We start from the raw sequence: 27,837 nt of genomic DNA on the forward strand, positions 1-27,837 counted from the left end.
GGGAGTGTTTTCACAGTCGACTTTGGGCTTTCCCCCCTCTGGCTGCGGGCAGGTACAGTAAATGGAAACACATGTTGTTTACTCATCAACTTTCATCAGGCTGTTTGCATGAAGAACAGGGCTGTATCTGGCGAGGGCCTGATTTCCAGGAGCTACGTGACGATTCCTACTTTTGGACGACTGATTCTGAAGAGATATGCACCTGCGTATTAAAAGCATGTTGTGACAGCTGGGTACACGGACATTTTTTTGTTGATGTCGCACTGGAATTTGTAACAAGATATATCCTGACACCTAGTGGTTTGGATGAAGCTGCATATACAAAAAGTAGTTACACTTAAAAAAAAAAATCCTTTTTTTCTGGCAAAAATGTTAAATAATATGTTAAATTACAGAATTTTACCGTAGAATAACGAATATTAAATTACAAAAATTTACTGTAGGATAATGAACGTTAAAATTACAAAAAAATTACCGTGGAATAACAGATGTTAAATTACTGAAATGTACTGTAGAATAGTGAACGATTAATTACTAACAATTTCTGTAATTTAATGGCCGTTATTTTACAGTTTTTTTTTTTTTTTTTTGTAGTGTAGCTATTATTAATCAATTACAAAAGTGTGCAGTAATTAGCAGTTTTATATGGTTTATGAGATAGTATTAAGTTAGTCAGGTGATCTAAAAAATGTCAGCATTAATTATGCAACCCACTTCTTTAAAAATCTGTTTGAAAATGTACACAACAGTGATAAAGTAAAGATGGCAAACATAGTGTTTTTAGAGATTTATAGATGACAATGCTATAAAAAAATAAATGATTCCAAATCAAATGGATTAATCATATGTTGTTGTCCTATATGTTCCATGTTGTTTGGTGGATTAATGCCTACATGCTGAAAATGTAATAAGGGTGCACATTGCATACACCATTTTCACAAAATTGTGGTTTAATAGTTCGCGTAGAGACAATATCATTGATATGGTTTTCGAAAACTTTTTCAAATCTGTTGTCAAAAACAAGCATTGCACACTAGGCCTATATAAACACAAGCATAATGACAACACAGTGCAACAGTCTAAAAATCACATATATGTATGTATATATATATATATATATATATATATATATATATATATATATATATATATATATATATATATATATATATATATATATATATATATATATATATATATATGTTAGTTGTGTATGATTTTTTAAAGATTTATTTATTTATTTATTAATAATAAATGTTACAATTAATATTATTAATATAATGCAAACACCCCAGGGGTCGCAATCCAAAAGAAAAAAAAGAGAAAAAGGCTGATGGCTTTTTATTTGCATGTTATTTTTAATGTATCCAGCTAATACTATTTTTTTTTCTTCTGTAGGTTCTGGATAAAATATGGTAATTCTAACAGTTTATTTGATTTTTTTTTTTTTTTTTTTTTTTTAAATCACCAAGCAAACCCTCCACATTTCCCCCCACTTTGGAAACCATAGGCTGGAGCGGCCTAAAGGTGAACCCAGAGCTGAAAATAAATGCTTAAGTAGGAGTCAAGGCAAGAGAATGACTAAAGCCAATCAGAGTCAGAATATCTGCAGAGGTTCATAGTATAGCACTCATTCATAGTGTTTTAAATATTAAAGGTTTACATGTGGACAGTTTTTTTTTTTTTTTTTTTTGCCTGAATTAGAAATAATTAGATCAAAAAATAATAATTTTACATGTTTTATTTTAAAATAGTTAAATCAATTATTTAAATACATATAGTAATATTTTCTGCGAAAATGTTATATTGTAAGAAATATCGTTAGGACAATATTCCCCAATTTCTGTTTAACTTAAAGAAGATTTTAAATTAATGGTCCATTAGTTAATGTTAGTTAATGTATTTAATAACATGAACAAACTAATAGTAATACATGTATTACATGGCAATAAATACATTACAATACATTAATAATCATACATTATCATGGTGCATTAACTAATGTTAACAAGCACAACTTTGCACTTTAATTATGCATTATGTAATAATAAACTATGGTTAATAAATCCTTGATAAGATTATTCAAACTTAGTTAATGTTAGTAAATATATTAACTAACACCAACTAATGGACTATTATTCTAAAGCAGGGGTCACCAAAGTTGTTCCTGGAGGGCCAGTGTTCTGCTGATTTTAGCTCCAACCCTAGTCAAACACACCCGAACAAGCTAATCGTAGGTATACACCCAGACAGGTGTCTTGAGGCAAGTTGGAGCAAAACCTTGCAGGGACACCGGATTGGTGACCCCTGTTCTAATTCATTTAAACATATTTCTAAACATAATAGTTTTAATAACTAATAATTATGTAATTGATAATAATGCTAATTACATTATATTTTGCTAGATATTTTTTTCAAGTTACTAGTATTCAGCCTAAAGTGACATTTAAAGGCTTAACAAGGTTAATTAGGGTAATTAGGCAAGTTAGGGTAATAAGGCAAGTCATTGTATAATGATGGTTTGTTCTGTAGACAATCTGAAAATAATATTGCTTAAGGGGGTTAAAAATACTGACCTTCACCTAACTAAAAACTTTTATTCTAGCAGAAATAAAACAAATTCGATTTTCTCCAGAAGAAAAAAAAAAAAAAATAGGAAATATTGTGAAAAAATTCCTTGCTCTGTTAAACATAATTTGGGAAATATTTGTAAAAGAAAAAAAATTAGCATTTTGACTTCAACTGTATAAAAGTTTGTGACCTTGCTGTACTACATTTTCAATTAAACACACTTTTCATTTCTTCAAGACTAAAACTTTTTAATGAGGCAAAAAAAATGCACCTTTTTAATGCATGCAGACACGGAGCCATCTCCAGTGCGCACGGCAAACAGTGCACTTGACAAAATGATTTAAGCATGCCACAGTGGCACTTGGTATGATCTGGGCCAGCGCCGACATTAGCATGATAATGAATGCCGATTCCGACACCCGGAAATCTAGAAAGAGGATTTTTGTAAGAGCGCTGCAGGCAAGAAGCTGAAATATGCTGGGGGAGTGGGAGGTTTCGCTTCATCTTCTCCATCCTCGCGTACAGCTGGTTAAGGCTAGAGATGGTGGGATTACATTATGAGTCTGACCTAGTTGAGAGTTTCCTCCAGAGACTCCAGATACTGGGACTGGCTGTAATTTCTCAGCGCCTGGTGAAGAGGAGATGAGGGAGACGGGCAGACAGGGTTTCACTGTTGACTATAGGACAGCCCAGTGTGGTCACAAAGCATGACTGTGCTTTGGCTCTGGGGCTTTATGAGCACCGTCTCATACTTTTTAGCCTGGTGAGCCTGAGCTTCTTCATTTGAGTTGGTCTGTGTTAAATTCACATGGACTTCTGTTAAGGTATGAGTTTGACCTTCTCTAAAGTGTGTAGGGATTGTAAAAATAAGCACAGCAGAAAAGGCTCTTTGAAGTGGTTTGGATCTGAAACTGTAAATGAATGAAAATGAAGGCCTGGAATGAAAAGAAAGAAGAATAAAACAGCACTACCACTGCACTGTACTCAGTGAGGGCTAAAATCTGAGACCACTGATGCTTTGATTTTAAAAAAAAAATCTACATAAAATCTACTACTGTTAAGACTTTTTATTTTAGGATTTCGGAATTATTATTATTTACTATTATTATATTTTATAGTTGAGGAATTCAGATGGAAAATGTCTCTAATTGCCATCTGAAATTTCTACCAAAATTAGGGCTGCACGATTCTGGCTTTAATCAACATTACTTTGCTACATTGCTTAAAATTAAGAATTTGTCCAAATTTTGTTGATGTAAAATAAAGATAAATATGAGTAGGCTCTTATTATTATTATTATTGTTATTTCTCAAACATTTGGTAAAACAACAACAATGATAATAGTATTAGGCCTATGTGTGGGTCTACTGCTGGTTAAAATGCTAAACTTTGTATAGACTTGGAATGGTGGATTTGAACAGACTTTAAATATGTCCTGGTTGTTAACTCACATTATAGTGATGACATCAGAATACAACTTTTCATAATTCTGAAGCAGAATTATTATGTTTGAGAAATATGCTTGTCATCAGTCATTGACAACATTATAAGACAATTCCATTTCACGGGTAGAATGACATGTTTGTCACAAGACTGTGCGTTCGCTATGAAAGAAAAAATATTAAATGCGATCTGTTCATTTAAATGAGGAGCGCGATTTTGGTTTCACTTTCACTGCCGGGTGTGCTCATGTTATGGGTGCCGTCACAAACATACACGCAAATAATACTTCCCGTGCAGCTCCCAAACGTATGTTCTGTTTAACAAACTGAAAGTTGTTTACAACTTTATGACCTGATATTCACAGCCTATGCAGGTTCTGTTCACTAAAGTAGACATCATTGGCGGGCATGCACGCATCATCTTGGTAGTAAACAAACAGTTTGTTAGCTCACGTGTGATTTTGCAGCCACAAACGTGTCATTACATGAAGATAGAAACGACATTTTGTGGTGATTTTTACCTTATAAATACAGTATGTGACACTTTTAACACCATTTGGAGGTGTCCATATTTCTGATCAATGTATATAAATGTTTATAAATGTGTATAACAATGTGAAGACTTCTGCGACTTGTTTCAGGCTAGTGTGTGTAGGTTCTTTCATTTAACTGTTGTGCTTTCATGGATTATTTTGTCACTGGCTTTAAGTGAAATAATTGAACATAAATACAGGAGTCTCAGAAAAAAGCTCATTTCAGAAGAACATTTCAGATCGCAGAACTTTTTGTTTTATTTGATTGTATTAGACTTGTTTTTTTTTTTTTTTTTTTTTGCTTTGTTTTGTTTTTTATTATGTTTCTGTGTTGTTTTTAGTTTTGCATTTACATTTACATTTAGTCATCTACCACTGTGGTTTTTAAAGTGAGGGTCAGGACCCTTTGGTGTTCACGGGACAATGATAAGAGGTCACTTGGTGATTTAAAAAAATACCATATTAAACTATTTTAACCATAACCCACAGAAGATAAAAAAATAGTAGTTAATAGTTAAGCAAAAAAGCAACAACATGCAAATAAAAAGCCATCAGTCTTTTAAGATGAACAACACAGCAATAGGGTCAGCTGCAGCACAACTGAATATTTTAGATGATCTCTCAGTGGCGGTCTCCAAAATAAAACCAAGAATAGACTTGTGCTAAAAATGTGGTTCCCACCAGTCTCTTTATGGGGGGTTTATATTAAATTAAACAAATGAATAAATTAATATATATAAATTATAGCCTATGGTTGCTAGACTGTTGCACTTTTTGTATTGTCAACATGCTCGTGTTTATATAGTTGTGTTGCCTATTGTTGTCTGTGCAACATTTGTATATCTAAAACCACCTCTGAGGAATGTGGGGGACGCGAGTCACTTGCATTGTTATTTTGGGGGTCGCAGGGTGAAAAGTGTGGGAACCCCTGATATAGCAAACACTTTTGTCCAAAGCAGAAGAAGTTTTATTTGCAGACGTTTCAATAATAACTATAGCAACAGAATGATCTTGATAATATTAATCAACAGTCCAATTCCAAGTGTATTTTGAATTACACTCTACTAGTAAAATATAACAGGCAAAAATCTTTTTTTAAGTTCCTTCTTGTCGCAGCATCATAAATTGTAATTTGATGTAAATTAAAAAAACCTTATTCATGCTGTTCCTCAGTGAATATCTATAAGACAGATGCTGACAAACAGGTGTAGAATAATGACAAGTGAAATAAAGCAAGAGCTGCCATTTCAAAAATGTAAAAAGAGTCACTTTATATTCCATTGCAGTGTCTACTAAAATTGAACCCTTGGAATTTGTGAATAAATGAAAAACAACAACAAAGAAATAAATCAAGTATCAAGTTAAAGCAGACAAATGTTACCCTAAAATAACTATTATAATTATTATAATTATAATTATTATAATTATTATAATAATAATAATAATAATAATTATTATTATTATTATTATTATTATTATTATTATTATTATTATTATTATTATTATTATTATTATTATTATTATTATTAATAATAATAATATTAATAATAATAATAATAATAATAATAATAATAACAATACTACTAATACTCAATGTTGCTGATTTTTCCAGCTCAAAAGCTGTCCAAAATATTAGATCAATATTTTTAATTTTAATTGATTTAAACTAAAACTAACCTGGTTACTTTAACTGTCATAATTTTTAACAATACAGTAACGTACACCAGCAGTCACAGAGCCCCATCATAACCGGATCATATTGAAACACTGCCCTCCTCTCACCCACACACTGCACTTAATGTTGTGTAGACTACACTATTCGAAATATGGTATGCATTTGTTCCCATTTGGCGTTTTAAATTCTTTTAGATGTAATTAGGTGCTGTTTGTCAATCACACAATGCTTCTATGTTTGTTCTTGCGGTCAATTGTTGGAAAAAATTAGCAATAAAAGTGTCATGATAAACGGCTGTGTGTTTAACTGGAGCCGCTGTATGATGCACGTGTATGTAAAGGGGTGTCAGTTTTGTCTGGAGAGTCAGATTTTTTATTTTTTTTTTGCATTGTTTCTTGGGGTTTTCACCTTTAGACAAGACAGTATAGAGTATTGACAGGAAAGCGAGGGGAGCAGAGAGAGGGGAAGGATGGGCATAGGACCGCGAGACGGAAATCGAACTTGGATCGCCGTGAGCACCAGAGTGCTTGTGTCGACGCACTAACCACTACAACACTGGCGCAGACCGAAGAGTCTGATTTTGATGCAACTTTTCTTCACCTCCTCTTACGGATGGGCCCACACAGTGTGTGCAAAACACTAGTCACTACTGAATGGAGTAGGAGCACACAGTTCTTTTTGTTAGATAAGTTGCATATTAAGTTTAAGTTTTAAAACAGCACAAATTTTGTCAAACTGCCAATGCCATTTTTTACCTGCAAAGTCAAATTCAAAACCACACAATTGTGTGGGAAACCGCCTAATCTTGCAAAACTGCTACTGACCCACTCTCCTCTTTCCCTAAACCGAACCAATAGTTTTTAAAAGCACAGATTGACCCGCCCACCCACTATCCTAAACCCAACGACAAAAAGCAATCCAGAAAAAGAAAAGCGCCTGATTTTTACCACAAATTTGAAAATTTTACCACATTCTCACGCTGTTATTTACTTGTTTATTTAAAATTTTGGATTCTGTTTTTGTCTTACCTGCTTTCTAGAACCATTCTTTTCAAGACTCGAACTGTTATCGTGGTCAACTCCTCTTTGCATATCAAGTCCGCCAACGTACGTGGCGAGCTAACCGGACAAACTGGTAACAGAGGGAAAGCAGTTCAAACAGAGGTAATCAGTCAGCTGGTAAGTGCGAAAAGGAACAACATCATACCATCTTCTAGTGTTACTTTTAAAGACTAAATGCAGCCATACGTACTTCGGAGCACAAGGATGAAACCCATGCGAATGCAGGGAGAACATGCAAACTCCACACAGAAACGCTAACCGATCCAGATATGGCCCAAACCAGCGACCTTCTTGTTGTGAGGCGAAGTTTTGAACAAGTTAAAAACAAATATTACTCTAATTCTTACTACTACTACTACTACAACTAATAATAGTAATGATAATAAAAATAGTCAGTATCTACAGTATGTGACAAATGCTGACAAAAATGTGCAAAATAATGACGAGCAAATTAAAACATGATTTTCCATTTTAAAACATAAAAAAACTGTCTTTAAATTCTATTGTAGCACACTCTAAAAGAAAAAATCTTGAATTAATATGTGAATAAGTGAAAAAAACAAACAAAAGAATAAATCAAGGAAGAAGTCAAAACAGATATAGTTTCTTCTTTCTCTCCTGCAGGTGTGTGTTTGGTTCTTTCTCTCTCCATCTGGTGTGTCAGATCCAGCTAGCCTTTATCAGAGGGGTTGAGGGGAAATGTGCTCGAGCCAGATTAGCCTCTGCTCTGTGCCAAGGTTATAAACAGCCTGTTATCGGCCTTCCAAACACAGTAATCCGCACTGTATCAGCACCCAAACATATGGGGCCACACAAAGAGCGATAGGCCCTGACGGACACCTCATTTTAATTGCAACGAAAACAGTGCTCCGGGAGAGCGGGGAGTATATATTTCCCAGCCTCCTTGTGTCGGAGATGTACATACACCGTGTTTCAAGATGAGGGGTTTTGTGTCGCCTCCGAAGGTCATTATTCATTTTCCTTGTTTAACTTCTATCACACTTATTCAGCTTAATTGATCTTTGTTCAGCGTTCAATCTGGTCCCGGGGCTTTCATCTGGCCTGATACTCAATGTTATCTGAGACACTTCTGACTTTATTTTAAGCAGCAGCCATGATTAATATTCATCGGGGCTTCGGTTCATTCAGTTCGGAAACATAAAAGAGGACTACATAAACGCGCACATGTGATGGGACACTTCATGTGAGATAAAACACCTTTTTTAAATAATACAGCGCTAATTGAAAAGAACAAGCCATGTGCTTGCGAATTCGGAAGCCGAGGTGATATTATGTGTGAATTGAAAGATACCATTTCCAGTGACTTTGGTTTTTTACTGGAATACAGAGGACAGCTGTATAATAATAGCTTTCTCATGGAAAAATCATCACCGATTTCAAGGTTTACCAGGGTTTGAATAGTCACGGTTTTAAAACGTTTTTTAATGTTTTTTTTTTTTTTTTTTTTTTTTTTTTTTTTTAATGTGTTGTACAGAAATCTATGTTATTAAAATTTATGAAAACAGCAGAATTATTTAGACTGGCATGTACAAAATATTATACATTAGAAATGTTGAAATGTTTAATAAATTCTATACTCAATGAAAAAAGGTCAGGAGAGGGTTTTCTACAATGTCAAAAGTATTAATACTTTATTAGGTACAAATGAATAATTCGATGAACAGAATTCTGGTTATCCCCAATGCAAGAATTACATTCAGGAGGTGCGCAACAAATGTACATTTCCCTGAACCCAGCATTTATACACAGCTAATATGAAAAGGTGAAGTTTCGCGTAATTCGTCACTTGTCAATCATTCTGCAGTCCTCTGGTGCCTGCACCCAAACATACTTCCCTTTTTTTTCTTCAAATTCGCTGCATTTAAAGCACAAGACTTCTCAACTGCAAATAGTCTGTGTACAGTATCAGCACATCTTTGCTTCAACAGAACAGCTAAGTGAGAATTTTTTTTTTTTTTTTTTTTTTGATTTTTGATGTCATCTTTCCAGCCAGTGACAGGAAACTACTTTGGTTAATATATCACTCAGCATTACAAAATACAATAGTTTAATGAAAAGTAAAAGAGACAACAGTAAAAAAAAAAAAAAATAATAATAATAAATAAATAAAATTCCTTTTTCCAACAGAAAATAACATATATTGTCTTCATAGGTGGAAAATTCGTTTTTTTTTTTTTTTTACCTTCTTTTCTTTTGACATTTAAAAATAACTTATTTTAGAGCAGTAATCATAATAACATACCCTTATCATACCGTCAGAAACTTATACCAGCCCATACCAACAGTGAAAATATCTAAAATTATGTCTAATCAGCCGTGAATTCCCTGTGTTTAGTATTAATATTTAAGAATAAATTACATAAAATAATAAAAAAATAGGAAATCTGACTTCATACTAGGGCTGTGCGATTAATTGAAATCGAATTCAATTTGAAACATTGTGATTAGTTGTTCGCAAGAGGCTGCAACATGAAATATATGTTATTTAATTTTGGCATCTGCGTGTGACAGTATTTCTAGCCAATTGAGTGAGCAATTAGTATCGTGCAACCGATCTACTAGCACGATCGCCTCACAGCCAACATCAAACTCCTATGAAAAGATGTTCAAGCAATTTCTGCCAGTGAGTGGGCAAAACAACAACTATTGTAAGACTTTTTTTTTTGTTGCATATGCACTGAACTCATTTCACACAATGTACTTCTTGTACTCAAATAAATCACTCAGACTATACATTTCTGTCTATTAATTTACAAAAAAAAAACAATAATAAATGTTATGTGAAAAGACTAAAATAGTTCTTAGAAACTTTTCCACAGAAAAGGGGAGGGAGAAAAATCACAAGACATTGTCTCAGAAAAACAATTCCAAACATTTGATTTTCCAATGATACATATTTTTTTGTTCGTAGCTCACTGGGGTCAAGACCTGTTATTTAAAGTTAAGTAGATGTAAATCCCTAAAAATGAGTGCTGGCTAACAGCTTGAGGAAAAACTCACTTAATTATTTTTAAAGTCAAGACAATATTTACTACTTGTCTAAAAATTGCTTCTTGATATAAGAATTTTTCGATATTTGGACTAGAAACTGGAAATCTGAGTAAGAAAATCATATGACATTAATAGCTATAAGAATATTGTCATGGTTGTAAAAGGTTCAAGAGCATCAAGAGCAATGAATTTAAATAAACAGTATAGTCTCTGATTGTTTTGAAATCCCATTGTATAAAACACAAATGTATGAATTACTTTGGAATTACCTTGGATTGACAATGCATGGCTTAACACAAGCGCGGTGCTGCTGACGTGCCTGGGAAACTCATCCATGGGATGAAGCAATAAATTGCTAAATTTTTATATACTGCCCACAGATTTAAAAGTCTTGTTCAATAAAGTTTAAAATGTCACAGAGGGGCAATAACCAAGATCGCATAAAAGCTCAGGCCTCAGAAAGCTATGCAAAAACGCCACAGTCCTTTTCCTTCAATGCAATAAACTTTTACACATTTCAATCGGCCATAAAAAATGGTTTTGCTGGTTGTCAGCGGGGGAATAATTGAGACATTTTTATTAATATTAGCACATCATCCAACAGACCCTTTTTGCCACGTCAACCTGGCTTGAGCCCATATTGTTGAAGAAGCACTTACAAAATGTATTTTAATGTGAATTAAAACTAAAATTGTGGCTCTATATACAGTATATGTACATATATTAGAATTTCTGTGGACTTTGGAGTAGCAAAAAAATGCCTAAATTATCAGGATATTGCAAGATTTTCAGAAAGTATGAGAGGAAAAACGTCAGTTATAATTACAAACATCAATATCTGTTGTTTAGACTTGGAACTCCTTTTCAGTAAATGTACATTTCACAAAATAGTATGTTTATGCCTAAATGCATAATATTATGCCTAACAATGTTATAATGAATGTAAAATATGTCTTCTATGGACTGAAATAAATCTATTTAGTTTCAAATCTAAATCAAAAAGTGATTCATAATACAGTAGTTTTTAATTGCTAACTGTTGATCAAATCAGGTTACATCATTCACATGAAGCGAATCTTCATAGATTTTCTGTCCTCAAGCATGACCACATACAGTAACATGGTTTGAGAAGTGTACATTCAGAGTGAGAAGCTTACACAGCAGATTGTCACTGACATTTCAACAGGTAATGTTTACATTGCTTTGCTAGGGTGCTAGCAGCACTTACCACACAATACGGAGGTTATTTCTTCCCAGCTTTTTTGTTTTGTTATTATAGCTGTTGTACACTCTTTAAGATGCTACATGCAGTACCGTTGCAAAAATTGCATGAATACTGTATAAACTTCCACAAGCAGTTCCTCAATCTGTGCAACCTAAAGGGTCCACACAGCAGCTTGTTACAACATTGCACATTTGCTATTTTAGAAGCACTGGCATAATCATCCTGTAATTTCAAAATAAATATCAAACAGATTTGATATGATTACAGCAGATATGAGGTGGTTAAAGTAGATATGGAAATGTAAGATTCAGCCTGTAAACTGTAACATCGAACATCTTTCAGATAATCTGCAATGAATGCAAAGGTTTTGCGAAACGAATGTTGTGACCAATATATAAACTACAAAACTGAACTAAAATCCAATTTAACACTTTACTTGATGGAGGTGTTCATAATATAGTAACAAAAACCTTTATTATCATGACATGACACATATATCATGAATGCATATGGCAACTGTCATTAAGTGAGATTTTTATATATTTTAAAAAGAAGGATGACATTTTCCACCTGGGGATACTCATCCCGAGGTCCTCAGATTATGCGGAGTCACTGATTAGACCCAAGACAAGCGATGAGATGATCCCAAGGTGTCCATATCCTGGACCAGGCCGTATCCTGAGCTGCTGCTGCTGCGCTGTTGGTCATGGGGGAGTGGAGAGCATGAGACTGATTCCGTGACGCTCCAGAGACAGACGAGTCTTCGCTGAGGCCAGCTTCCAGCCTCCACTGCTGAGACTGCAGCTCTGCACAAGACTTTTGGCCAGCAGAGAAATTAAAATGGTCGTGCCGAACTGAGTCTGGTTCTCTCAAGGTTTTTTTTTTTCACTCTCCTATTGGTGAGGTTTTTTTGTTTCTCCGCTGTCGCCACTGGCTTGCATGGTTCAGGATCTGAAAAGCTACTCCTCGATGAATTTGCTCTTCAGTGTTTGGACTCTCAATAATGACTTCAAATCACACTGAACTGAGCTAAACTGAACTGAACTTAAACACTAAAAACTGAACTACCCTGATCCAATTACTATGACCATTTAGTGAAGCTGAAAGCTGTGAAGCTGCTTTGACACAATCTACATTGTAAAAGCGCTATACAAATAAAGCTGAATTGAATTGAATTGTTTGAGATGTTAATGTTATGACAAATACACCAAAACCCATCTTTGCCTTTATCATGACTACTTGATCAATATTAATGATTAAATGGTTAATTAAATTTAATTAATTAGTTTGACTTTTAATATTAATGATTAATATTTTTTGACCACAACTGATACCAATGCAAGGTGCAAATAAAATATTATTTAATGTCATTAAATATGAATTATGTTGTTATTAAATTAATTCAGCTCATGACAATTTAGTCAACAATAGTCAATTCAGCTCGTGACAATTATAACAGCTTCATGACAATCATGTTTATGACAGATTTATGACAGGTTTTGTTGTCTTGATAATGTCAAGCTCTCATGATAAAGAAAGGTTTTCTAGCCCTGGTAAGGTCAAGTAGTTATGGCAAGACAGATTATGATGTACTTGTTTATGTCAAGTTGTCATAACATGGACTTAACAATGTTACGCTTATATTTAAAATAGCATAACTGAGCAAATGAGACTTAGGCTCCGTGTACACTGAAAGTTACAGTAAATGTGACCTAATCCCGATTTTTCCTCATATTTGACACAGATTGGATCTGTTCTATGACCGCAGATATTCAGAGATCGGTTTCAGGCCTCTTTCATATGTGGAAAACAGATTTAAATCGGATATGTGACAATGCGGCTATCATATAAACAGGCAGATCCGATTTAATAAGGAGTTCCAATTTGGACGTTATTAAATTTGCGACAATGTGGTACTTCTCCGCGGAAGAGGAGGAAACAGAGGAAACACTGTTTCACTTTCTCTCCACCTCCGCCTCAAAGTCATTTTAAAGTTGTGCCAACTTCGCATATTTCGCAGAGCTAAAAGCAAGACAATTTCTTTCATTGTGGCTAGTGTGGTGCAGATGCTAGAATAAAGGCTTATGCATGCGCAAAGTCGTAAATTGTATGGCAAGTGTAAACACATGAAGCGGATATGATACCCACTTAAATAACGTCTAAACGAACAGGCAAAAAAAAAAAATCTGATATAGGCAACGAATCGGAATTGGGCATCAAGACCTGACAGTGTAAACGGGGCCTTAATGACAGTTGTCATAAGCATACATGAAATGTATGAACGTGTCATAAAATGTTTCATGACAGTCATGAACGCCCATTCAAATGTTACCAACTCCTATAGCGCTTTAAATGTATTTGTAGTGATAACATGATTCCCATTGTTCCATTTCAGTTATTTCAGCCTTGATGACCTCACTAATACTGTAACAAGAAAATCTAAAATAAAAATATAGCTGAAGCACTAAGATCCCCTTAACTACGCCAACATGTAGACTTCCATCCTCAGTATTACCTAGCAAATGTCAGTGCACTTTTTTAAAGCACAATTTCTTAAGCAGGTGATGAAGCGCGACCACAGCGATCCCTCTGTTTGCGTAAATGTCAGCGTATCAAGCGTTTGCACGGCTGAGTCGGAGTGCTAGTCTGGGCAGACATCTCCAAGCATCCTAGGCCCTCATTAGATCAGTGGCTGCTGTCAGGACGCCCGCACGCCTGCCGATGTGCTTCTGCTCTGGCTGGCTGGCACATAAACACTCCTGGTGTCTGCGCATCTTCAGCCACACGTGAAAAGCGAACGGCATTGAGGGGTTAACAGCGGCTCTTCTCAAATGCTCTGTTCCAGCAGGCTGCTTTAAGCCATTACCTCTCGCCACATTGGCGTGCCAGCTCATATGCTGGATGGCCTCGCTCTCCCATGAGCACCCCGCTCCAGACCGTTACACAACCCAACAACCACCCCACGCACATGCACACACACACACACCTCTTCCAACACCCCCCCAGGTCTATATATCACATTTAACACTCTGACAGTAACAGTCTATAATGTTTCAATTCTACAAAATCACTCTGCCAACTCCAGGATAGCTGAGCGCAGACTGAGGAAAATAAATAACCCCCTCGGCCAGACACAGTCCATTTCGAAGAGGGAAGAAAGAGAAGAAAGGGAGGCGGGGAAAGGGGCAATTTTAGCCCTCATAGACTTTTCCATTTCCTGTATGAATGATTACAGCATGCTGGCAAAATGAAACGGGGTAATTAATTTGTCACTCGGTTTGTTTCGGTAAGATCTGGCACCCGGAGTCAAGCAGGCTCTTGAAGGATTCGAAAGCGACTAACTGGCTAAATACACACTGAAAGGTTGAATAAATCAATAAACGCTCGCCGAATGACTGAGGAGGTGAAAACTGACTGTTGCTTCAGCTATTGTTGCCATTACACCAAGATTTCCATTCAGGAAATATCCTATTGATAGCTTTTCAAAAATGTCAACAATTGGATTTTTTATTTATTTTTTTTCTGTGGGAGGAAACGATTGTTTAACTGTTAGCCTTTTAAATAACTTGCTGATTTGCATATTCGAAGCAGGCGACATGCTGTCGTGTGTTTTTGTTTTTGCGGTCTCATTTCAACATCGCCAACCTGGGAAGATTTACCTCGGCTAGATTCAATCATTCCGCCTGTACACAGGTTTCCCTGTGTTTCACATCCAAACCCAAAGATTTGTTTTGCTCCACAGGAGTATTAACATAGACATATTGTCAACTGCTCCTGCTCTTAGGAGCCATTCATTTACATTCGCCCATTTGAAACACTTCAGTTTGTCACCATTATTCATCCCCAGCACACCACCAAGTCAACAGCAACAATGGCCCTATTTTTCAAGCTAATGGTAGGGCTTGCCTGCCATTAGCTAAAAAGGCGTCTGCTTTTGAATAAGCCTCTCCAAATGTGACTTCTGTTTGAGAACGAATTTGAATAATTAATTACACGATAAACCAGGCAGGAGCAACAGTAAGGGAGCTTCAGGGCTCAGACGGTGAGTTTGAACTCTTTTTTTTTCTTTCTTTTTCTTCTTCATCCCTGAGGCCAAAGGGATTTCTCATTTGAGAGCTAATCTTCAAGGATAGCAATCTCAGCCGAATTTAATGAAACAGAAGTAAAAGATAACGTCACATTCGATCACATCAACTCCCGAGTGCTTCCTGTGCTGTGCTTTTGAGGTGGCACTCATCCATAATGGGCAGAAATGTGTGATTTCAGCGTAAAGAGATGAATTTGCCTGAAGTGCCTGTTCTCCACTTCAGTCCAGGGGGTTATTTGCTGACTCCTGACCCGAGGTCATAACCTGCACTCCAGCTGTCAAATCAAAGACCGGTCAGCTGACAATTATGAGGCACACCAATGAGAATGTGATTCATAAACTCAATGAGAAATCCAATAACTAGCCTACAGTAATCTCTGTGCTTTAGCTGTTAGACAGTCAAACGATCTTTTACAAAACCATTTGAGATTAGAAACGTCTTATAGTTTAGCTCAGAGCATTCACAATGTTATTTTTAAAGGGATAGTTAAAAAAAAAATGAAAATGACCTCTCTATTTATTCTCCTATGTGTGGTTTTAAACCTGTATGAGTTTATTTCTTCTGTTGAACACAAAAATGCTGGCTGATGATTCTCTAGTCCCTTTTACAGTGATACCGGTAAACCTCTGGAAAATTATAGGAATGACTTTATCTATAAATTAAAAAAGAGCTGTTCACACAGGAGATGATGTTCCAGAATTTGTCCGGAAAAGTCCATCCACAGATCTATTCCAAAATACAGGTACACTGTAAAAAATGCTTTTCTTGCTTATATTTTTTTTATCTTATTTCTAGTCTAAATATCTAAAATTTCTTATATCAAGAAGCATTTTCTAGACAAGCAAAACATGTTGTCTTGTTTTGAGAAATAAAATGCCAATATTAAGTGAGTTTTTTTCTTAAAACAAGCTAAATAATCTGCCAATGGGGTAAGCAAATTAATCTTGTTTTTTCTTTTGACATAAGATTATTTTGCTTACCCCATTGGCAGATTATTTTGCTTGTTTTACGGAAAAACTCACTTAATATTGGCATATTATTTTTCAAAACAAGACAGTATGTTTTGCTTGTCTAGAAAATTCTTCTTGATTTAGGAATTGTTAGATATTTGGACTAGAAACAAGACAAAAAATCTAAGTAAGAAAAGCATTTTTTGCAGTGTAAATTCTGACATCATTCACCAGAAAAGGCCTCTAAAGGGCTACGCTTGTATTTGAAAACATAGAAGGGGCTGGGCTTTTGTTGATGGATTCACTTTTATTTAAAGCTTTAGCATTTATGCACCTGTTGTCCCAGAGGCATCCAAAGGCAGAAGAGCTAACCACGGGTAAATGTTTACACATTTGACTACATTACAAATTGTGTGGATGGATGAGTATTGTGGTTAGATGAAAACATGGAAGAACAATTTTGCCTGTTGAGATGTACAAAATATGTGTATGTGTGCTGGCGCTCACCGGAGCACTCCTTTACAGGTGTACACATGTCAAGCAACTGAAGCAGAGCTTGAAGGTAAACAAACAGCAGTTTATCATAAGCTATTCATCGATCATTTTTCACACAGTTGGCATTAATAATGAACATAGAAACGTTATCCGACTAACATCTAGCAGCTACTGTAAATGTGTCTGGAAAAGTATTCAAAGAGTTTTTTTTTTCATAAACAGCGCAGATGTGAATGCGTCTGAATGTCGTGTTTGCTGGAGTAGATGTCTCACATCAGCGCATTCTAAATGTGAACGCTCTTTCCGTCAAGTTTCCTTCTGTGTCCACACAGCGCAGAAAATCTGGGAAATTACTGGTAATGTTACAACTTTTCTTTGCGGAAAATTGTCAGAATGGATTGACTGTTTTTTTAAAAAGGGCCGGTAATTTCTGCAAGTAATTTTACTGAAATTTCTGTATGTGTGAAAGAGGCTACTAAGTTCCATAGTAAGAAACAAAATGACTATATGGAGGTCAATGGGTGCAATCAAAAGTCTATAGGATTTCTTTAAAATAGCTTATTTTGTGTCCAACAGAGGAAAAAACTTTTAAACATGCAAATGGTAAGTACATAATGACAGATATTTGGCTTTTGTGTGAAATATTGCTTTAAATATTAAAAAAATATATATGTCTGAGTGTAGAGCAAAACTGGCTCAGAGTTGTGGTAGTATCAGTTGAGTACTCCTGAAGAGCTAATAAAATGCGTAAAAGCATCAAAACAGCAGCAAGAATTCCTCTGTCACACAAACAAAGACCTGCTGCATAAAGATACATTTCAAGTGCTTATGCTGAACTATATAATGGAAAGCTTTGAAGAAGGAAATAAACAGGTAGATTATGCTTTACCAATAAATCCCTTTTATGTTCGTACTTCGGGATATCATGTTTTATTTTAGTAAATTTGGATGTCTTTGGTCAATGTTGTTATCATATTTCAGTCAAAAGTATCTTTTTAGCAGTTTTGGTCCACTTGTTTAATGAGCAGCATGGTTTCGAATGGCTCTGTTTACACTTCAATTCAAAATTCAAAATCAACTGCACTGACAGAGTCTGTTTTAATCCAACCAAACATGCCAAGTATAAATCCCGAACCAAGGTTGTAATAGCTTTAGATTTTTAATCAGTTGTAGTTTTTATTTTGTGTTGACTTTTTGTTTTCAAATTAATTTTTTTTTTCATTAGTTTCAGTATTTATTTATTTATTTTTTTTTTTAGAAACAAATTAGGATATGTTAGGTGCAAGATACAAAATCATCAGAATAATGTATAATAACTCAACCAGAGATATTTATTTTGAAACCTGTATTCAGAGGACACATGAACACTACCGTCTACCCATCCTCAAACTCAAATACAACAGCCCACAAGATAGCAGCCCTATGAACTGTTCAATATATGCGCAGGGCTGCTTCTGGGGTTTGATGCACATTAGTGATGGGAAGTTCAGATCTTTTCCATTAACGTGTTCATTCGTGACAATCCCCCAATGTTAGGGTTCATTATATCAAAAATGTGTAGTAAGCAATTATAATTTCAGTCAGTTAAAACATCAATCACAAAGGTTTCATAAAAGTGGCTTGATTTGACCAATAGCAGCAAGATTACAGACTCCAATGTGCCGCTCAAACACCAGACGTAAAACTGGCATCACGAAGCAAATAGATGTACTGTATTTTTTTATGTATTAAATACTTTTACAAAAATTAAATCGAAGGATGTTTTTGTTATAATTTTGGTTAGTTTTGTATGTACACAATACAGCTTCATTTAGTTCTAGTTTTAATTTTTATTTTAGTTAACAAACATGATTTTAAACTTTAGTTTTTTCGTTCGTTTTCGTTAATTATAATAACCTTGACTCGACCAACTTGGTTTAAGTGAACTTAAAGTCAGTTCAATTACTCAATGTTTCCTTATATTAACAGACAGGTATCGACTATACTGAACTAGCCAACACAGCAACTAGTAGTTAACATCCCTCTTAACCACAAATCAGTTTGATGCCATTCAGTAAGCATATTTCAGCCTTCATGCCCCATATTAATGCGCATAACAATTTCACCCCATAACACATTCATATTTCTCACCCGATCTAATATGGCCCTGGCAGCACTCAGCATATCATCCAGGCCCGAGTTTGTTTAAACCGAAGCTAATATCCATTCATACCTTGAGCGTGTATTTATTTAATAAATCATTCGGCTCTCTGGAAGCTAACAACCCGCCAGTACCAGACTTCAGGTCATCCCGCGAGCTTTTATTTGTTTACCCCTTTCTCTTTATACTTGCAGAGGGCCATATCTGCGGGTGCCGGCGCTCCATTATACATGAGCCATCCTTGTTCCATTCCTTTGCAGGGCCACACTGTCTTTATTATTTAATTAAGTCGCAGAGTCGTTACATTAATAATTGAGTGCGAGGGGACCCAGTGCAGCCCGCGGCTGTGGCGGATGGGCCTTTCCTGGTGTGGAGTGTATTAAAAAATGTGTGTATTTATGTCCTCGGGGAGTCTGTCCTGGCTGCATAAAATTGAATTGGTTATATCTAATATATCCACCCCTGAAGGGAAGGAGGGGGGGGGGGGTACATTGAGCGAGAGAAACGAGAGAAAGAGGATGAGAGCTGAACGGCGGAGGGAGGGCTGGATGAGTAGATGAGGTGCTTGAATCCAGCCATTGGGGAATAGAAAGCTTGGCTTGGCTCTTGGATTTGGCAAGATGCACAGGGCCTTGACGTTAATGTCCCTGAATCAAATCAATGGATGTCCAAATCCTGAGTGTGTGGTGTGTATCGCCTTAAGGCTGAGAATGAGAGAAAGACAGGGCAGAAAAGACAGACAAGACGGACAGCGAGCGAGCAAGACAGATTAAGCACATTCGTTCGCCCGGGCTTCTTTGTTCTTCCGGGATGTGAGGATACGAGGATGGATTTGTGCGAATCAATAAGACCAAGAGGTGGATCAGGTCTTAAAAAGGATTAGCTACAAAACAAAGCATGTTAAAGTCTTGTGTTGAAGAGCACAATGCTGACATGTAGGATTTGAATATGGGTTGTTGACATGACGTTGCATTTTTACTGTCACACATGACAAAAAGGAATATAATTATAATCATTGTTTAATATGCTGTACATTGGTAAAACATTGCTTTGTCTTCCATGGACCTCTTGTTATCAAAACTGATGTGTTGAGACAATTCACATTTTTGAGCCATATCTCAAAACCTGTCCTATGCTGTGTCCATCCCAGTCTCATTCTGAATTTTTACCTCTATATGCATTTCTGGAGAGTGCCAAATATGACACAGGAGCTAGTTTTTTTTTTTGCAATTTTTTGTTTTTATGAATCCACCAGAGGCCACTGTGTGTGCTTTTTGAGTTCTCAAATTTATCTTGCGGTTGCCATTCATGCCTGCCGCTTTCACGTAAATCCACCAGAGGCCGCTGTGCGCACTTTTTGACTTCTCAAATTTCTCTCGCAAGTGCCATTTATGCCTGATGTTCTCAGGTAAATCCACCAGAGGCCACTGTGTATGCTTTCCGAGATCTTAAATTTCTCTCATGATTGCCATTCGCGCCTGCTGTTCTCACGTAAATTCTCCAGAGGCCACTGTGTAGGCTTTTTGAGATCTTAAATTTCTCTTGCAAGTGCCATTCGTGCCTGCTGTTCTCGCGTAAATCAACCAGACGTCGCTGTTGACTGACTGTTTGCCTGACTAACTGACTGACTGACTGACTGACTGATCAACTGACCCTCCCTCCTCCTTTCTTAAACCCAACCAATATTATTTTCAAAAGCATTGATTGACCCACCTATCCACTTCCCTAAACCCAACCGACAATATTAAAAAGCAATCCATAAGAAAAGCCCTCGCCTGATTTTTACCACCTTTTCAAACTCATTTTTGCATCTCAAGTCCACATACATGGCGAGCTATGTACGAAAGCAGTCCACACGCAGGTGAGCGGTCGGCTGGTTAGAGCGAAAAAAAATAGCCTCATACCGCCCCATAGTGTTCACTTAAAAAACTAAATGCAGCCATACGTGCCTCTGGCAACATATTTCACGATCACCAGAAACATAAATAGGGCTACGTTTTCAGATAGAGCATGTGTTGGCTGTGGCAGTCTTAAGCATAGTTCAACAAGTGACAACTCTTAGAAATTAAAAATAAAAGTCTTAAATCTTTAATAAATAACTCAGGCCTAATTTTACAAGTGGCTCCTTTAGTAAATGACAGTATTTTTATCCATATAACTTAAAAAGCACTGTATATATATATATATATATATATATATATATATATATATATATATATATATATATATATATATATATATATATATATATATATATATATATATATATATATATATATATATATTAAGAAGTCCGGGAGCAAAAATAAAACAAATGTATTAAGCTCTAATAAAATAAATAACACCACATGAAGATAAGTGTCAAACAATAAAGACAAATCACTTTCTTTGTACTATTGATTTATTATTAAGAGTTTTGTTCTTAATTTTTGCTATGTCAAAGTTGTTGTCTTTTTATTTTATTTTATTTTATTTATTTTTTTACAGTCTCTACTTTAAATATAACAAGGTTGTTCTTTAAACAAATATGTAAAAAAAAATGAAAGTTAACCCCTTATGTTTTTTTTTTTTTTAAATGATGTTTCTAAAATAAAAATACTGCCTACTTGTCAATTATACACATACCAATGGCATGTTGCTCAAAAATGCAGTTGAAAGGAAAACCTCTTGTGCTCTTGTCCTTATGAAAGGTTTTACGTCAAAGTCCATTCGTTCTGCGCTGTGCCTTTAAGCAGCCCAGCCTGCGGGCTTCCAGACGTATGAGCTTTTAACGCTACCATTAAGGCCAAGGCCTAAATTATTGATCCGCTGCCTCCATCAGCATAACGGTCACGTCCTCGGTATCACAACCTAACCAGGCCGTGCCGGGCCATTCAGCAGCCGCAGTCTCTGATCTCTGGAATAATTAGGAGGTCGGGATGGATGGACGGATGGACAGAGAAATCCTGTGGTCTGGCGGTGGGGGTGGGCTGTTTAATATCCCCCCACTCGCACCCGAGATATCTCTCCAATCAAATCTGCCGGCAATGCCTAAAGATGGCAGGTCTCATCCAGGCCCAAATACAGCAGATAAGGCAGCGGTAAAGAAATAATAAAAGAATAATGTGAAAGGAGAGAAAGACGATAGGAGAGCGCTGAGCAGGGGCATAAATAAAGATGTGGCGCAGCGGTGTAATGAATTCTGAAGGCCGGGATCAATAATATCAGCACTCTGACTCTACCTTATACATACACAAAGAAGAGTGAGAGCGGGAGAGGGGCTGCTCACATACAGTCGGAGAGATAAGACTCCAAAGGATGACTGTTCGCTGAATGAAAGCGCATGAAAGAGAAAATCCAAAATCATTGCTGGAAAGAAAGGCTCTGGAGAGAATGATTGGCTAGTAAATAATCAAACTGTCAATTAATGAGGTCAACTAGTGGTTTTAACTAGTTTGATGTTATTGAAGTGATGTATCTTAAGAGACATTTCACCCCCAAAATGAATATTCTGGGATCATTTGCTCACCCTTCACTTGTTCAATACCTATTTGAGTTTTACAAAAGAAGAACTTTTGAAAGAATGCACCCATTGACTTCCATTATACGCCCCCCTACTAAGTCAATGGTTGACAGCTCCCAGCATTTTCAGTATTTCTTATTTTGTGTTTAACAGAAAAATGGAAATCATAAAGGTATAAAACCGCATAAAGACTAACACATTATGAGGGGTTTTCTTTCATTTTTGGCCATAATATCGCTTTAAAAACATGTATTTCTATAAAAAAAAAAGAAAGGCTCTTGAAGAAATATCTTAAAGTCAGATCTTTCCATTGAAACATGGTGATTTGCTTCATATTAATATAGACTTGCCCAGAAACTTGATTAATGAGTCAGTATTGAATTAATGGCAGATTACATAAAACAATTGCATTTGAATACATAATGATGTCTGGTTCTCGAATCTGATTGGTTGATAGCTGTGAGGTATTCTGCCATGTCAGCACTCATCCAGCCTCTTCACTCTTGTGTATTACATGACAAGCAAATGAATGCACTTACTACAGTTTGACAAATATTGCTAATGTTGGACAACATAATGTACTTTTGAGACACAGCATGAATGTATGAATGTAGTTGTTTAGAATGCATGAATGTAGTTGTTTAGACTGCAGTTTATTCATAAGGATAGTGCCTATTTTAAATATTTATAATTTCGGAGATTCAGCGTGTTGGCGGCCATTAGCCTATCGTAATGAGCAGAGCAAAGAGGGTTGATGTTTCACTGCAAAATGGAGACAGAGATCACATAATAAGTGCTAAGTAGAGATGCACCGATACCGATACCAGTATCAGCAGCATCACCAGCGGCAGTTGACGCACAGATAAACACTACACAGCATGACTGGCAAGATGACAAGTGCTCAACTCTACAGGAACAGTTTTATTTGTTGCCGATTTGCTGTTGTTGTTGTTTTTTTTAATGCTTTTTATTTTTAAAATCTCTCAGGTTAACATTGGCTATCGGGTAACATAATCTACCTCAGACATATTGGAGTTCAATAACGTGGTGCGCAGTATGACTATTGACCATTACCTCCCTGTAAGTTTACCCACTGCGTACAAAAGGCCTACAGCTCTGGTGTGTTATGGATTGCATGTTTTGAATGACAGCGAGACAAGCTACATTTAGTTTTTATTGTAACATATACATTATAACGCAGTACACAGAAAAAAAACTATAAATTTTTTTGAATGGCTTGCCTATTGGCAGCGTATAACCGTTAAGCTTAAATAGGCTAAGCACATTTTTATTAATATTAAAACACATTAATACAAACTAGCCACCCTTTTTTATCAAACAAAAATTCAATGAATGTTTATTTTGGTTTTCCTTTTTTTCAGAATTAATATAATTATTAGGCTACACAACTTCTACATAACATTAACTGATTATGTTTATACAGATTTCCGACAGATAGACTTTTTGGCTTGAAGACATTTATGCCTGTTAATTTCTGCGACTTGACTTGTGTAGCTTCTATATGTATCGATGTCTGCATGACAGCGAGAGAGAGATGAGATCAGACCTCAGATTTGATGTGTGGCCACACGTCACAGTTACTTTACTGCAATTTTTAATATTGGCTCATCTAAATTAACTTTTCATTCGGTTAAAAGCAAAAATATTGCCAGAAAGACGCCAGAAGCAACTTTTAGTTTTGGAAGAGCGACTTCAGTGATAAAAGGCGCGCGCACACACGCACACACACACAGAGGCTACACTCTTGTAGGCATATGCATTTTTGATTTTTTAACAATAAACACACAATAATCACATGCAAAAAAGAACAGCTGAACTTCGGAAAAAGTGATTACTGCAGTTGCTGTGATGGTTGCTTTGCTTCTTTGCAAATTGCTAAATCACTTTAGTTTTAATAAAAATAGGATTATTTATTAATTAATATTGTGAGATTATGGTCGGTTTGTAACAAAGTGGTATCAGTTCATCCCTAGTGCTAAGGGAGAAAAAAACTAAGTATTCATTTCAAACTACAGCTAATCAAATGTTTATAAAACAGGTAAGTGACATTCTAAATCAATCTCTATTTTCTGTATGTTGTAGTGCTGTATTTATACCATAGTAATCTGGTAGTATTTGCTTTGCTTTGGCTTTTTCTGGGTTGGTTAATTTTTGTAATATACCGAGAGAAATACTAGTAAATCTCTGTAGACTGATGGCAAAATGTGAGCAAAATCACCTGTTTTGTAATCACTTTAGACATCATTCAAATTCTGCTGTTCTAATATGAGCTGCAGCTGTGAATAAATGGGGAATTATCTTTTTTATATACATGACTATACCATAGAACTGTTGTATGAATGTACACCCATATTGCACTGCTACTCATGTGATTTGATATATATATATATATATATATATATATATATATATATATATATATATATATATATATATATATATATATATATATATATATATATATATATATATATATATATATATATATATATATATAATAAAACAAAGGTGCAAAATACTATGAAACCTTCCAAATAATACACATATATGTTTGCATTTTTTTAGATAGTAGTTATTGTTTACCTACAGTATATTAGCTGAAATGATTACAGGAAAGAAGTGTTTACATATAAAGAGTTCATACTCTCTGAAATGCTCTTCTAAAATGAGCATATTTCTCAGTCTCCTACATTTATTTGTAATTATTCGACTTTAAATGCAATGAAAATTCATCACCTATTCATCACCATACAAGTAAAATACATGAAACTGCACAAGAAAAAAAAAATAGAAAAATGCTCATCAAGATTTCTGATGGTGTTTAGAGTCTTTTGCATCTGAACTCTTCATTTGCTGTATACACATACTGTTTTACATACAGCATAATGGTCTAAATCAATATGACCTATAGACACAAATAAATTGTGTATCATACAATAAAGCAATATGACACAACAGAAGAACTACCAGGAGAGAAAAAAAACAATGGTGCACATGTTCAGTTTTATGTGATGTTGAGTGATTTCGCTGCTACATGCGATATGTCTCCTAACAAGCATACCTGCCAACACTCCCGTTTTTCCTGGGAGTCTTCCATATTTCAGAACCATCTCTCATTTTGTTATGTCCCCAGAAAACTCCCGGAATTTCCCTTCCCCTCTCCCGTATTTTCATAGACAAATGTTGGCAGGTTTGCATACAAGCAAAACCGCGTCAGAAACCATTGTCATTTCAATCAATTTTGTTGGTGACATAAATGTAAATTGAACCATATATGACCAACTACTGTAGTAATTCAGAAAACCCATCTCCTAGTCGATTTTAAAATGTGTAGTGCTGATAATAAAGCGAGGTGTGTGATCTGATATAGTGACATTCTCCCAGCAGGAACAGACAATACTGCTTAATGTTGAGGATTGAGGAGATGGAGAACGAGTCAGGCAGTCTGCGACAGTGTCACACACACACACACACACCCACACACACACACACACACACACACACACACACACACGCACGCAGACACACACACACACACACACACACGCAGACACACACACACACACACACACACACACACACACACACTGATGAAGTGAACGGGTGTGGGGGTGGGGTGCTCTTATCTGCAGCGGTGAGATCAGACAGAGAAAGACCAAACCAGCAGTCAGCAGTGATGCTCTCCAATGGAGACTGAGACAGACTTGTCACCACACCAATACTAAAGGACTGTCACATTTCTCAATTACAAGTCCACAAGCTGATTATGAGTAGTAATTATGTCTGCAAAATTAACACATGTAAATGTGCTGTATCTTCGAAAGCATAGCAATGTCATGCAGATATTAAAGAAACAAGCTAACAAGTTAACAACTTGTTTATTTGACTGAAAAAAAAAACAATGTTAACATCAGATATTCTCCTTTGAAAATGTTGGAATGTCTTTGTTTTGGTCCGTGTAAATCCGCCCATTGCCAATTTACCCAACTATATTTTGGCACCCCAGGTTGCCTTGGCAGAATGTATGCACAGTGTATTTTAATTCAGTCTTTAAGGCTGCCTCAATGTATAAAAATGTGACATCCAGAATACCATATAAGCCTTAGAAATGAGACGCAGATTCAGAGTCATAAAAATCCAAATGAGGTGATTTTTAGTTAGCAAATAATACAATTATTACAAACATAAACATTGGCTGATTAGCTTAAGGCTTGCCTGTCAGGCACACTTGCTCCTGTTGGCGTTATTAATCTGGTAAGCTGCACATGTATTGAGTTGTTGGAGGATGGACCAGGTGAAAATAAACTCTCCAGTGTTTCGAATTTGAACAGCAATATCTTGTCCAACCATGTGTTAATCCAACATATTGCACCTTTAAAGAAACATTTAGGCCTAAACTGAAATTGATGTATTCAACCTTATGTCATTCTAATCCTGCTTGACTGAAAATAAAATAAAAATAATAAACATATGGCTGCACAATTTATCATTTTATTATTGACATGTGCGCATCCGCAATAGTAACATTACAGGATCTGTCAAGCAATGTCAGGCTGGGATAATAGCTGACAGCCACAGGTGAAAAATAAATAAATAAAATATAATAATGTTTGTATTTTTATTTAAGATTAATTGTATTTATGTTTATATAAGGTAAAGACTATAAAACTTTATTTTACTTTAGATTATTCGATATGTGTACATAAATACTGCTAGACTCCATAAAAAAAATAAAAAAACATTAAGCACCATTTATTTTATTTGTATGTTTGCTAAACTGTATTAGTCAATGTTTGTGATTGATTTATTATAATTAATGAAGATGCACACTCTTTCAAAATCATTCCAATTAATCTGATTTCTAGTTCAATTTGAGTTATTCATTTAATCTGGTAAAATTATACTCAATATCCTAATATGCATCACAGAAATGAAATATCACAATGTCAGGTTTTGTTAATATCGTGCAGCCCTATATAAAAAGGGGGTGTAATATTGTTCTGAGTGCAATAGACTTTCACTGAATGGACAAAAACTGCATGTCTGTGCATTAGTGATGCACAGTATATTAGTGACAACATCTGCATTGTCAGATAAATTCTTATGTGTAATGTAACTGTTG

General features: G+C 35.6%; 1 protein-coding gene across 8 annotated transcripts in view; it reads right to left on the reverse strand.

Moving 5' to 3' along the window:
* Positions 1–27,837, reverse strand: part of pbx1a (pre-B-cell leukemia homeobox 1a) — a 133,180-nt gene that overhangs the window by 73,230 nt on the left and 32,113 nt on the right. For 3 of the 8 annotated variants that reach the window (XM_073920772.1, XM_073920774.1, XM_073920767.1), the window contains exons 1-2: positions 7,473–7,944; positions 7,250–7,352 (exon numbers count right to left, since the gene is read on the reverse strand). The gene's annotated coding sequence lies outside the window, so the exon portion shown is untranslated. 8 annotated transcript variants of the gene reach the window in all.

This window comes from Danio rerio, chromosome 2 (assembly GCF_049306965.1).
Source record: "Danio rerio strain Tuebingen ecotype United States chromosome 2, GRCz12tu, whole genome shotgun sequence".
Taxonomy (NCBI): Eukaryota; Metazoa; Chordata; class Actinopteri; order Cypriniformes; family Danionidae; genus Danio; species Danio rerio.